Genomic DNA, 13,629 nt, shown 5'->3' on the forward strand with positions numbered 1-13,629 from the left:
TTGCCTTCTCCTCTTCCTTAGAAAGGGGGGGAGTAGTAAGAGACCAAGAAGATTGCTTACACACTGGCCGTGGCCAGAGTGAGCAGAAGACCCAAGGCGGAATACAATCCGAGGCCTGTCGTAAAAGGGTCTTGAGAAGATCTCTTAAAGGACTAAAAGTCCGAGCCATGCTCCAAGTCGGAGGTCTTCCTCCGACTAGGGCAGGGACGATCGTAGCTTCGCATGAGCGAGGATAGATCCAGCGGGCAGGAAAAAGTTATTCCTTTAAGCCTGAAGGTCAGGGAAAGGCTGAGCGACAGGCTTCATTGCCAAGAGCGGAAAGGAGTTTCCTCCCGCCGAAAGGCAATAAGACCGTTATTGCTGGAGAAGAGGCCTCACGGGAAGAGGTATATCTCCCACGGCACCAACCACCTTAGACTCTTCACTTTGCCTGGGAGACCCCTGTGGATGACTATCGCAGATGACGCGACCTCCGTACCGCGACTGTAGCGGGTTGTCTCTTCTAGAGGAGGAAGCGTAGTGTCTCCAGGCATGAAGCCGAAGCGACGCCCCGGTTCGGGAGAGATGTCGCAGTGTGGTTGCTTGAGTAGTCTGCGCCGTGGGAGAAGCTCTCCCGGGAGTTCCGTCAGGGGAAGCAGAGGGTCCAGAAACCGTTCTGCGCATAGTCCCAGTGGAGCTCTCCCATTGAAAGGTTGACAGACAACCTGGTTTTGTTGAGACCCATTGTCCGCAGACAAAAAGGAGGGAAGACGCAGGCGTCGAAGTTGTCCCACCATCACCGGAATGCATCTTGCCAGAGTCTCGGGGTCTGAGACTGGGGGGAAAACTAGCGGAAGCTTGAGGTTCCAAGCTGTCGCGATCAGGTCCCCCAGACCAGCACTTGCTGGTTACCCAAGGTCAAAGACCCTTAGGTACACTCTCTCTATGAGGCTCTGCTCGGATAGTCTGAGAGAAACATTCCCCTGCCTGGAATGAGAGAGCCGATGGTGGAATTGAGAGAATCTCAATCATCCCGGTATCTCTACTGCAAGATGTGAAGGTGTGAAAATGCGTCCCCTGCTGGTTAGCATGAAGTCGACACGCAACGGGGCGACTTGGCAGGAGCGGTAGGATCTGAAGAGGGGCCAGACTAAGGCCCTTAAGCCTGCCTGAATGATGGAGAGGTATCCTTCAGGTCTTGACCATAGGCCTGGACCGGAACATGCCCCCCCCCCCTTTCCTTTGACGAGTCCGAGAACCGCATCAAGAATGTGGGGAAAGGACGAGAATATCCACTACCATCAAGAGGCTCCATAGGTCAACACCCATTGCAGGTTTAATAGTTCCGCTGGTCCCATAGGGCCAGGGAGTCCGGTTAAACATTGCCTGAAGCCACCGGAACTTGGATCGCCCCACATGGAACTTATCCTGAGGCGACCGTTCGGACTATAAACGGGTCAATGAGGAAAGAAGAACTAGGAAACGTTCCAAGGTAGGGCTGAAAACTCTGCTTGACTGAGAACAGGTACTGCGACTCTCCTCAGTCTTGCCACAGTCAACCGAAAGGAAGGCTCGGAGGATGTGGTAACAGAATCTGGCGTCCCCAGGTGGTCACCCATCCAAGTACCGACGTTGCTTAACCTCGCTGGACGGACGAGAAGCGGGGTTTCCAACGTGGTAAGGCGGTTGACTCAATATCATGGCCAGATACTCCAGATGTTGAGGCAGAGGAAGAGAAGGCTCCAAGCAAAATACCATGAGCCCACACTCATGGTCAGCATTCGGAAGCTTTTCCCGGCGCTGAAGAAGGTCGAAACCCGAGCCTACCGGAGTTGACCAGCCCTCCAAACAGCAGAGGAGGCGAAAGTCTGCACCTGAGCGGCCAAAAGGAAGGCAGGGAGAGTTCTCTGGGGAAACACACCTGCTATGCCACGGCGGGATAGCCACACTGCATCATAAGCAGGAATACTTGCAGTTTAGGCTGAATTCGACGAGCACCCTGGAAGATGGATGGAATGGAAACTGAAAGTACCCGTCCTTCCGATCCAGGGTTAAAGGAGTCCTGTCGCCTCGTTACCAGTCTGATCGATTCTGCTGGTCTACGCTGGCCGAAGTTTGTTCGACAAACTTGATCAGGGCTGAGAGGTCGACTATGGACATCCCCTCTCAGATCCTTCCTTACAAGAAAGGATCGACTGAGGGGGCCGGGGGTGAAGCCGTCGATGATCCTAAGGAAGACCTTCGCCTAAGGTATGGATCATTCTGCCCAACCGGGCAACTCTGCTGATGCTATGGCATAGAGGTTCAGAGACACTGAATTCGCTGACAGAGACGGCAGGCGCGATATCCTTGGCTACTCACAGAGATTGTGCGGGAATGGGCATCGGGAAGCTGTCATTCGGATGAGTAACCTTAAGCATCCTCCCAGCGAAAAAACCTGCAATCCTAGAGTTCGTGAACTCCTTTTAGGACTATGCCCTCCCCCGGGGAAGTCTCCCGTGCCATCTGTTCCTGACAGGAGGAAACTGCAATTGGACACCTTGTCCCAGTTGTCGTAGCCGATAACTTAGGCCGACGTGGTTGAAAGAAAAGGGAGCTGGAGCCCTGCAGAGTCTGGAAGAAAGCGCCTTGGAGGAGTGAAACCGGAAGTCGATTTACTCCGCACAGCAGATGTTTAAGTCTCTGTCCTTGGGCAAAGACAAAACTCTTCTCAAGGATGGAAGGGTGTCTGAGGTCGTTGACCTCCACAGATGAGACACCCGAAGGAAGCCTTCAGTCAGTGCGTCCAGATGGTACAACATCGAGCTTGTCCGCAAGTAGATACTTAACGACGAAAGGCCAAGGTGCCTGAGCTCGAGAGGAGGAAAGTACCCTTGATCTTCCTGTAGCTTCCTTGAACCAAACCTCGGGCCGTAACCGAGGAGGGAAAGAACCTGGTAAGCTCCCAGAGGAAGAGGTAAGCAGTCACCCCTTGTCCGATGGAGAAATCTTCAACGGAAAGCCCCCCCGCCAAAAATCCTTCCAGGGCGGGAGAAGGAGAGAGTACTCGTGCAGGAGTGGGGACCCTCGAGACCGACCTCTTGGGAACCAACTTCGCCCTGGGGGAAGTCACCACGAAGTCCACTCCTCTCTTTCTCTTCAGCGTAGGAGAGACAGCCGCTGGTTTGTTACCCTGGCCGGTGAGTGCTGGTTTCATAACCCTCATTAACGCCCGTGCCAGCGGATCAAACCATGTCTGCTGCTCCAAGGACACAGAGTCCGAAATCCTCGCTAAGGTGAAAGGGATCGGGCGATCCTTTGGAGAGGACACGACGGTTCCTGCCTGAAAAGAAGGTGGGAAGAATGCTGTACTGACCTGTCTTCGTCCTGCACTACCAACCTGTGCTTGGATGGAGGTGATCCCGAGTGCCGCCTAGGAGCAGGCGTCCCTGCTGCTACCACCGGCTGTGGAATTCGCCGCGAACTATGGTCGCGCGAGGGCGAACGGTCGCGCAAAGGCGAATGGTCGCGCGGGCGCACAGGCGAGTGGTCGCGCGGGCGCGCAGGCGAGCGGTCGCGCGGGCGCGCAGGCGAGCGGTCGCGCGGGCGCGCAGGCGAGCGATCGCGCGGGCGCGCAGGCGAGCGATCGCGCGGGCGCGCAGGCGAGCGATCGCGCGGGCGCGCAGGCGAGCGATCGCGCGGGCGAGCGATCGCGCGGGCGCGCGATCGCGCGGGCGAATGGGCGTGACGGCGAGGGATCGTGCTGCCGCGTAGGTGAAGAAGATCGCTGGCGGTAAGCGATGGCGAGCAGCATGTGTAGGTGAATGATCGCGTGATAGGGTGCGATGGTGATCAGCATCCGCAAGAGGGCGAGCGTTCAGGGTTGTGCGATGAGGAGCAGCATGCGTAAGCGGGCAATCGTGCAGGGTTGTGCGATGGCGAGCAGCATGTGTAGGTGAATGATCGCGTGAAAGGGTGCGATGGTGATCAGCATCTGCAGGAGGGCGATCGTTCAGGGTGGTGCGATGAGGAGCAGCATGCGTAAGCGGGCAATCGTTCAGGGTTGTGCGATGGCAAGCAGCATGCGCAGGTGAATGATCGCGTGAAAGGGTGCGATGGTGATCAGCATCCGCAAGAGGGCGATCGTTCAGGGTTGTGCGATGAGGAGCAGCATGCGTAAGCGGGCAATCGTTCAGGGTTGTGCGATGGCGAGCAGCATGCGCAGGTGAATGATCGCGTGAAAGGGTGCGATGGTGATCAGCATCTGCAGGAGGGCGATCGTTCAGGGTGGTGCGATGAGGAGCAGCATGCGTAAGCGGGCAATCGTTCAGGGTTGTGCGATGGCGCGCAGTTGAGGGTCGCGCGATGGCGATCAGCATCCGCAGTTGAGGGTCGCGCGATGGCGATCAGCATCCGCAGTTGAGGGTCACGCGATGGCGATCAGCATCCGCAGTTGAGGGTCGCGCGATGGCGATCAGCATCTGCAGTTGAGGGTCGCGCGATGGCGATCAGCATCCGCAGTTGAGGGTCGCGCGATGGCGATCAGCATCCGCAGTTGAGGGTCGCGCGATGGCGATCAGCATCTGCAGTTGAGGGTCGCGCGATGGCGATCAGCATCCGCAGTTGAGCTAGTAGCTGGCGAACCATGTTCCTTCAGAAGTGTTGGAGAACGTTGGCGTGCCAGCTGTAACACACGTGGGCGATCCGGAGATCGCTGGCGAGCTGATGATCGCTGACGAGCTGACGATCGCTGGCGAGCTGATGATCGCTGACGAGCTGATGATCGCTGACGAGCTGATGATCGCTGACGAGCAGAAGGCTACGCGTGGAAGCCTGCGTAAAGAAGAGTCCTTGACCCCGACCTGAACCGAAGTTCTAGATCGCGAGGGCGAACGTGGGCGCACAGGGCACGTAACAGGAACCGCAGGGAAGATCATCTTGAAAGCGCTGACGAACAGGAGAGCGCTGACGAACAGAAGGGCGCGCAGGGAAACCCTGACACGCAAGGGAAGAACCCCCGTGGGGGCAACCCTTTGCCCCGAAGGGATCGTTGTCCGCCGGGAGACTGATGTCCGTCGGAAGACCGCTGTCCGTCGGGAAGACCGTTGTCCGTCGGGAAGACCGTTGCCCGTCGGAAGACGAGATTAGACTGCTGTCCATCTGCACCAAGACGGAAGATCGAGAAAAAGAAGTTGTAGGCTGCAAACGGAGATTCAAAAAGGCGCCTCAAGCACCCTTATAGGGAGATGAGAGGCCCTTACGACGAGGCGGACGGAGGGCCTTACGGCGAGGGAGGCCAACAGCAACAGCAACAGAAGAAACCTCCGAAGAGGAGTCTCTATGAGTGTACTCTCTCGCGAACGAAAGAGAAACACTTCGTGGAAGAGACTGGTCAGCCAGTGACCTAAAAGGGGCAATCCTCCGAAGAGGAGCTCCTGCAGTTGCCCAGCCCCTTGAGCGAAACTGCAGGTGCGACCGCTCAGCACCAAGAGCATAGTCGCACGAAAAAAAGGCAAGAGAAGAACCCCCCATAAGAGGAAAAGCTCAAGCCTGGACAGGAAAAAACTTCCCTCGGAAGGAAAGTTATCCGCCCAAGGAGGCAAGCCTCCTGACTGTTCTAAAATGAACTGGAGAGCTGTCCGTCGACACGGGAGTACTACCAGTAGAAGGAGACACGCCCCTGACGACAATACAAGGGGGGAGGCAGCAACAGCCGAATCCCCAGGACTCAACCAGACAGCTCACACCGTTGCTATATTACAGAAACGAACTAGATCGGTAACTGTAAAAAAATAAAACAAATAATATTAGTACACATTCATTCCCCCGGGAAGGCTCCGAAGAGGAATCCCGAGGAAAAGGAACAAGAATTACACAACAGGCACGTGCCCTCACAACCACTTACACTCGCGGAAGGAGAGCTGTAACCAAAACAGAATTATAACAATTATAATTATGTAACTATGTAATTATGTAATTTAAAAATGAATGAACACTAAAGAAAAAAAAAAAACGAAAACCCCGAAAGGAATCGTTCTACAAGCTGAAAAATTAACAACTACAATTAGATTTATAAACTAATTGAGACAAAATGTACGGCGTAGCAACCCCACCCACACGGGAAGGAAGCTACAAGGGCGTAGTAAAACATAGTAAAAGGGTGAACGACCTCAAGAGAGAGAGAGAGAGAAAGACCGAAGTCAAACTCGATCGCAACCCATAAAATTAGGCCGTGGTGGCCTAACTGCCGAGGCCTCCACGTAGATATCGTACACTACACACACACATCTGAAAAGGAAACTTACTTATTTCTATACTCAAATATATATACAAACATGAAAACATGTTTACATATATATTGAGTAAAAGAAAAGTAAGCGAATAAGTAAAGACAAAACAGACAATGGCTGCCAAGCGAGGACCAAGACAGAGAGACGTCTGTCACAGTCCGAGCCAAAAGTGAAAGTGAGTATTCACCTGTGTGTGAGGGGGAGGAGGGGTAGCTAGCTACCACTCCCCTACCCCCCCGCTAACTAGCGCGGGGGTAATACACCCTCGTTAAATTCTAATGGCTCGCCATTTCAGCTACGCTAAAAGTAATAACCCTTTGTAAATAGCGTGGTTTGTATTTCGGTTACGGAACAAAAAAGAATTAAAACACTTCTTCTGAATTGATTGAACACCAAATATCTTAAAAGACTTTCTCACTAAGCCAATTTTTGTGCAATGGAAGAAGACACAGACCTAATGTGTTTCTCAAAAGTAGATTTTCTGTCAAGAATTACACTTTAAAAGTTATACAGAGATAAAGAAACATTATCAATGCTGAGGTCCAAATGTTGAGGAACCACTGTCCTTGACCTACGTACCATTATACTTTGAGTTTTGTTAGGATTCAACTTCATGTCCCCATAATTTGCACCATGCACTAATTTTAGCTAGATCTCTATTAAGGGATTCAACAAGCCCAGATCTACATTCAGGAGATAGAATTGATCTAAAGAGACTAGCATCATCTGCTTATGCAACTAGTTTGTTTTCTAGGTCAAACCACATGTCATGTGTATATAGTATGAAAAGTAATGGGCCAAGAACACTACCCTGAGGAACATCAGATATCACATTCCTATACTCACTATGGTGCCCATCAACAACTCTGTGATCTTTTGCTTAAAAATTCCATAATAATGCTAACAAATGACCCACCCACTCCCAACTGTTAGAGTTTGAAAACAAGGGCCTCACGATTGACATGGTCAAAGGCAGCACTAAAATCAAGGCCAATCATACGAACTTCCTGACCACAATCAAGGGATTTCTGTACAGCATTGGAGATTGTAAGAAGGGCATCACATGCTCCAAGGACTTTACACACCAAAATTATATTTTCATTATAAAATAAATTTTTGAACATACTTACCCGGTAGTTATATATACACTATAGATATACGTCCCTGACGTCCGGCAGAAATTTCAAAACTCGCGGCAATCGCAGATTGGGTAGCCAGGTGTACCACTTGTGCGCCCCTAGCGAGATACCTGGAACCATTCCATGATTCCTCATATCTTCCATGCCTCTAGTCTCTAGAGGGGAGGAGGGTGGGAATTTAATTATATATAACTACCGGGTAAGTATGTTCAAAAATTTATTTTATAATGAAAATATCATTTTTAAACATAAGACTTAGCCGGTAGTTATATATATAGCTGATTAACACCTTTGGTGGAGGGTTAGAGACAGCCAACATTGTTGGAATTTTACTTAAGAGTTAATAAACCTGCTTAAGGGTTTGTACCTGATAAGGAAGCTGACTTCAATGAATTATTTCATTATGTCCGCTTTCCTTATGAGATCCAGCGATCCACCCAGGGGGCTGAAGACCTTTAGGAGCTGTCGAACCGGTCTAAAAACCTCTATGTGATAGGACCTCCTCCAATACCCTTGTTCCGGGGCGCTCTCAAGGAACAAATTGACCACATGCTGGAGTCAATGATTGTGGAAGACTGTCGCAATCTCCACGAACAACCATAAAAATACAAAAGTTCCAAGAGAAGAAAAGGGTATTAGGATTAAGGGAATGTAGTGGTGGATCCTTTCCCCACTACTGCACTCGTTGTTACGAATGGTCCCAGAGTGAAGCAGTCCTCATAAAGAGTCTGGACACGTTTTAATAATGTGAAGTGAACACAGATTTACTCCTCCTAAAGGTTGTGTCCATAATGCTCTGCAACAATTTATTCTGCCTGAAGGCCACCGAAGTTACTACAGTTCTAACTTCATGCGTCTGACTTTAAAACGCTTGCGGTATGCCTTACTGCAATGTGCATGAGTTTCTCTTATAAAGAATCTGACGAAGAATGAAAGTGCATTCTTCGACCTCTGAAACGAGGGCTACTAGACCGAGCACCAAATAGCTTCTGTCTTGCCTCGAAACTTTTCCGTTCAGTCCAGGAAGAACTTCAGGGCTCTTACTGGACACAGGACCCTTCTCCAACTCCTCGCCAACCATATCCGAAAGGTTCGGAAACTCAAAAGCCATGGGCCAAGGTTGAGAAGAACGTTCATTCTTGGTGAGAAAGCCTAACTGCAATGAGCCGATAGCTTTGTATCTCGAGAAAACCGTTTTCACAAAAAGCATGAATCCCACTGACTCTTTTAGCTGTCGCCAAACTGACTAAAAATAGAGTCTTCATCGTGAGGTCCTTAAATGAAGCTGAATGCAAGGGCTCAAACCTGTCACTCTTAATGAACTTCAGGACTATATCCAGATTCCAAGCTGGTGAATCCTGGAACTATTGCTTTGATGTTTCGAACGATTTGAGAAGTTCCTGTAGGTCTTTAATATAGGAAAGGTCCAAGTGTTGGCCTGAATACGGTTACTGACATACTCTTGTATCCTTTGATGGAAGAGGATGAAAAAATTACGTTCCTTTGAAGATATAACAGGAAGTCAGTAATCTGAGTTATAGAGGTACTGGGAGAGGAAACAAAGTTGACTCTGCACCACTCTCTAAAAACGTCCTACTTGGATTGGTAAACCTAGAAGGAAGACGTCCTTCTTGCTCTTGCAATAGCCCTAGCTGCCTCCTTCGAAAAACCTCTAGCTCTTGTGAGTTTTCCGATAATCTGAAGACAGTTAGGTGAAGAGCTTGGAGATTGCTGATGGTAACTTTCCAAGTAGGGTTATCAGTAGAATTACTCTTAATGAAAAACTTCTTTGAGTGTTTACCATCCATTCCAGAACCTCTGTGAACCACTCTCTTGAGGGCCAAAAGTGGGCCACTAGAGTCAATCTGGTCCCTTCGTGTGACCCAAACTTTATTACATCACTTTGTAATGAATAATGAACGGTGGAAAGCGTACACGTCACGAGCTGTTTGACACTCGACGTCGCGTTCTGCTTGATGCTCGACGTCACGTCCTGCAGGACGCTCGACGTCACGTCCTGCAGGACGCTCGACGTCACGTCCTGCAGGACGCTCGACGTCACGTCCTGCAGCACGCTCGACGTCACGTCCTGCTGGACGCTCGACGTCACGTCCTGCTGGATGCTCGACGTCACGTTTAAGCTGGACGCTCGACATCACGTTTAAGCTGGACGCTCGACGTCACGTTAGCTGGACGCTCGACATCACGTCTGGCCGCTTGACTCCTTTTGGTTAAAGCGACTGAAACACGCCATTTAACGATGGAGTTGTAAAGACGTTCGTTATCAAGAACCTCTCGACTATAAGCCTTACGACGCTTGGCGTCCAGGTGTGAAGCATCCTGACGCTTAGGGTCCAGGCCTGCTACTCTCTTGATGTCCGCAGGCTGAAAAACTTGCATGAGCAAAGAGAGTTTCTGTTGTATATTTTGCAGCATATTAAAATTAGGGTTCACTTGTTGTGATACAGGAGACGTCATGTTTACCAAAAGTCCGCTTTCTACGCCGTTTAAAGAGCGTGTAGCGTCCTGAAGACAATAACCAGATTGAAGGTGGAGGAGGAGCAAGAACCAAGGTCATGCCAGGCTCAGAAAACTGTCCTGCAACTGGGTGAGTTGGACATTTCTTGACAGTTGCCGATGTCCCGAAAGGATGCTTGGCAGGAGAGCTCTCTTCGGTAGAATGAAAACGCTCAGGACTGCTCTAAAGCCTACAACCAGTACCTTGCGGTTATCAAGAACCTCTCGACTATAAGCCTTACGACGCTTGGCGTCCAGGTGTGAAGCATCCTGACGCTTAGGGTCCAGGCCTGCTACTCTCTTGATGTCCGCAGGCTGAAAAACTTGCATGAGCAAAGAGAGTTTCTGTTGTATATTTTGCAGCATATTAAAATTAGGGTTCACTTGTTGTGATACAGGAGACGTCATGTTTACCAAAAGTCCGCTTTCTACGCCGTTTAAAGAGCGTGTAGCGTCCTGAAGACAATAACCAGATTGAAGGTGGAGGAGGAGCAAGAACCAAGGTCATGCCAGGCTCAGAAAACTGTCCTGCAACTGGGTGAGTTGGACATTTCTTGACAGTTGCCGATGTCCCGAAAGGATGCTTGGCAGGAGAGCTCTCTTCGGTAGAATGAAAACGCTCAGGACTGCTCTAAAGCCTACAACCAGTACCTTGCGGTTTTCACGATAAGACGATAATTGACCGTGTCCATCTTCCTTTTCAGAGGTCTTGAAGCTCGACACCAGCCTCATCTGGGCACTGCGTCATACGAAGATGACGAAAACACTTTAACCTCACCTTCCCTATGAGAAGGCGAGCGTCTTGGAAGGTGTCAATAGGTATGCTCGTTCCTCGCCTGCTCGGGAACTAAAACATCTTGTTTCCTTTTGTCTTTCGACATTCCTTCTCCCCGGGGTAGGGGAGCTTGGAAGAGATCTATGGTCGACATTCATTCTCCCAGGGGTTGGGGAGCTTGGAAGAGGTCTATGGTTAGAACATCAACATTCCTTCTCCCAGGGGTTGGGTACCTTTAAAGAGATCTATGGTCGACAATCCTTCTCCCAGGGGTTGGGTACCTTTAAAGAGATCTATGGTCGACAATCCTTCTCCCAGGCATTGGGGAGCTTGGAAGAGGTCTATGGTTAGAAGAACGACAGGTCCTAGCAGACGCACCATCTACTGAGGGCTGGTGCTTAGGCCGAAACAAAGAGCCCAAAGCTGGATAACTTCCTCCTATACACGAACCTTCAGGTATTGCTTGAAGTTCGGATGGATGAAGATGTGGACGAAAGCCTCCTGGAGGTCTAAAGAGACCATCCAGACGTCCTTCCTTACTGCTGCTAGAACTGATATCAAAGTCTCCATGGAGAACTTTGTCTTCTGAACGAAGGCGTTGAGAGCACTTAAAACCAGATCTGGTCAATAGTCTCCTTCTCCAAGAAGAGACATTTGATGTTGCATAGCCTGTTTCTTTGGCTCCTCCCTCTATCTGTCAGAGAGGTCTATCGGAGTTACTATTAAAGGAGGTTTCACTAGCAAAAGGAATCCGCATCCCTCCTTTAGAGATAGTACTGACCAAAGGTCTACTCCTCTCCTCTCGCAGACTCGCCAGAAGTTGTTTAGTCTGGCTCCTACTGTTGTCTGTGCTGTTTAGAGACAAAAAATATGTAGAATCTTTCTTGTGACCTTTAGCCACAAGAATAAGATATACTCAATGAGCTACTGTATACAGTATACGGATATAACATCACATGAAAATGCAGGAAAAGAATGGTAAAAAAAGAAACCATTAACCACGTTGCTAGTGACTGTCCAGCACTTGCTTAGCATCAATACAAGAAACATGGTACAGTGACTAAAGCTCTCCATTGGAGTACGCAGAAAATATGAAATGCAACGCAGCAACAAATGGTACGAACATCAACCTTAAGATGTGGTAGAAAATGATCAGGCTTGACTACCCTGGGACTACAGTATAAGGACAGATGGAGTGATAAAAAAGCATATCAACCAGACATCACAGGAGTGGTGAGTAATTTTCTAAATGTTGATAACGAAAGGTATACTTTGAGTTATGCAATACATACATACATATACCAAAGGCACTTCCCCCAATTTTGGGGGGTAGCCGACAACAACAAGAAACAAACAAAAAGGGGACCTCTACTCTCTACGTTCCTCCCGCCTAACCAGGGACTCAGCCGAGTTCAGCTGGTACTGCTAGGGTGCCACAGCCCAACCTCCCACATTTCCACCACAGATGAAGCTTCATACTGCTGAGTCCCCTACTGCTGCTACCTCCGCGGTCATCTAAGGCACCGGAGGAAGCAGCAGGGCCTACCGGAACTGCGTCACAATCGCTCGCCATTCATTCCTATTTCTAGCACGCTCTCTTGCCTCTCTCACATCTATCCTCCTATCACCCAGAGCTTTCTTCACACCATCCATCCACCCAAACCTTGGCCTTCCTCTTGTACTTCTCCCATCAACTCTTGCATTCATCACCTTCTTTAGCAGACAGCCATTTTCCATTCTCTCAACATGGCCAAACCACCTCAACACATTCATATCCACTCTAGCCGCTAACTCATTTCTTAAACCCGTTCTCACCCTCACCACTTCGTTCCTAACCCTATCTACTCTAGATACACCAGCCATACTCCTCAGACACTTCATCTCAAACACATTCAATTTCTGTCTCTCCATCACTTTCATTCCCCACAACTCCGATCCATACATCACAGTTGGTACAATCACTTTCTCATATAGAACTCTCTTTACATTCATGCCTAATCCTCTATTTTTTACTACTCCCTTAACTGCCCCCAACACTTTGCAACCTTCATTCACTCTCTGACGTACATCTGCTTCCACTCCACCATTTGCTGCAACAACAGACCCCAAGTACTTAAACTGATCCACCTCCTCAAGTAACTCTCCATTCAACATGACATTCAACCTTGCACCACCTTCCCTTCTCGTACATCTCATAACCTTACTCTTACCCACATTAACTCTCAACTTCCTTCTCTCACACACCCTTCCAAATTCTGTCACTAGTCGGTCAAGCTTCTCTTCTGTGTCTGCTACCAGTACAGTATCATCCGCAAACAACAACTGATTTACCTCCCATTCATGATCATTCTCGCCTACCAGTTTTAATCCTCGTCCAAGCACTCTAGCATTCACCTCTCTCACCACTCCATCAACATACAAGTTAAACAACCACGGCGACATCACACATCCCTGTCTCAGCCCCACTCTCAACGGAAACCAATCGCTCACCTCATTTCCTATTCTAACACATGCTTTACTACCTGTGTAGAAACTTTTCACTGCTTGCAACAACCTTCCACCAACTCCATATAACCTCATCACATTCCACATTGCTTCCCTATCAACTCTATCATATGCTTTCTCCAATAACTGGTGAAATTCTGCAATTGGAATATTATAAGTTTACTGAGAAAATTACATTGAATTATAACTTGAATGAATGTAAAAAACAAAAAATGTATAATCTGCAGTGGGAAAGAAGAGCTCGAGTCATAGAAACGAGGGTTTTGGAACGTCACTGGTCGAAAAAGTATCACTCGTAGATGTCGCATTACTGTGGGACTCGGGCGTGGAAGATAACGGGGGAGAGAAAATAAAAAAAAAGTATCAGGATTTGCAAATTGAATTGAGAAGGGTATGAAATATAAAGGTGGAAGGGGTGCCAATAATCACAGGAACACTAGGGACC

The 13,629-nt window shown here is 49.2% G+C and overlaps 1 pseudogene; it reads right to left on the reverse strand.

Annotated features, from left to right (window-relative positions):
• The window catches only part of LOC137626436 (DNA-directed RNA polymerase III subunit RPC5-like), a 153,536-nt pseudogene that overhangs the window by 39,170 nt on the left and 100,737 nt on the right, over positions 1–13,629 (reverse strand).

The sequence above is a fragment of the Palaemon carinicauda genome, chromosome 34, assembly GCF_036898095.1.
Source record: "Palaemon carinicauda isolate YSFRI2023 chromosome 34, ASM3689809v2, whole genome shotgun sequence".
Taxonomy (NCBI): Eukaryota; Metazoa; Arthropoda; class Malacostraca; order Decapoda; family Palaemonidae; genus Palaemon; species Palaemon carinicauda.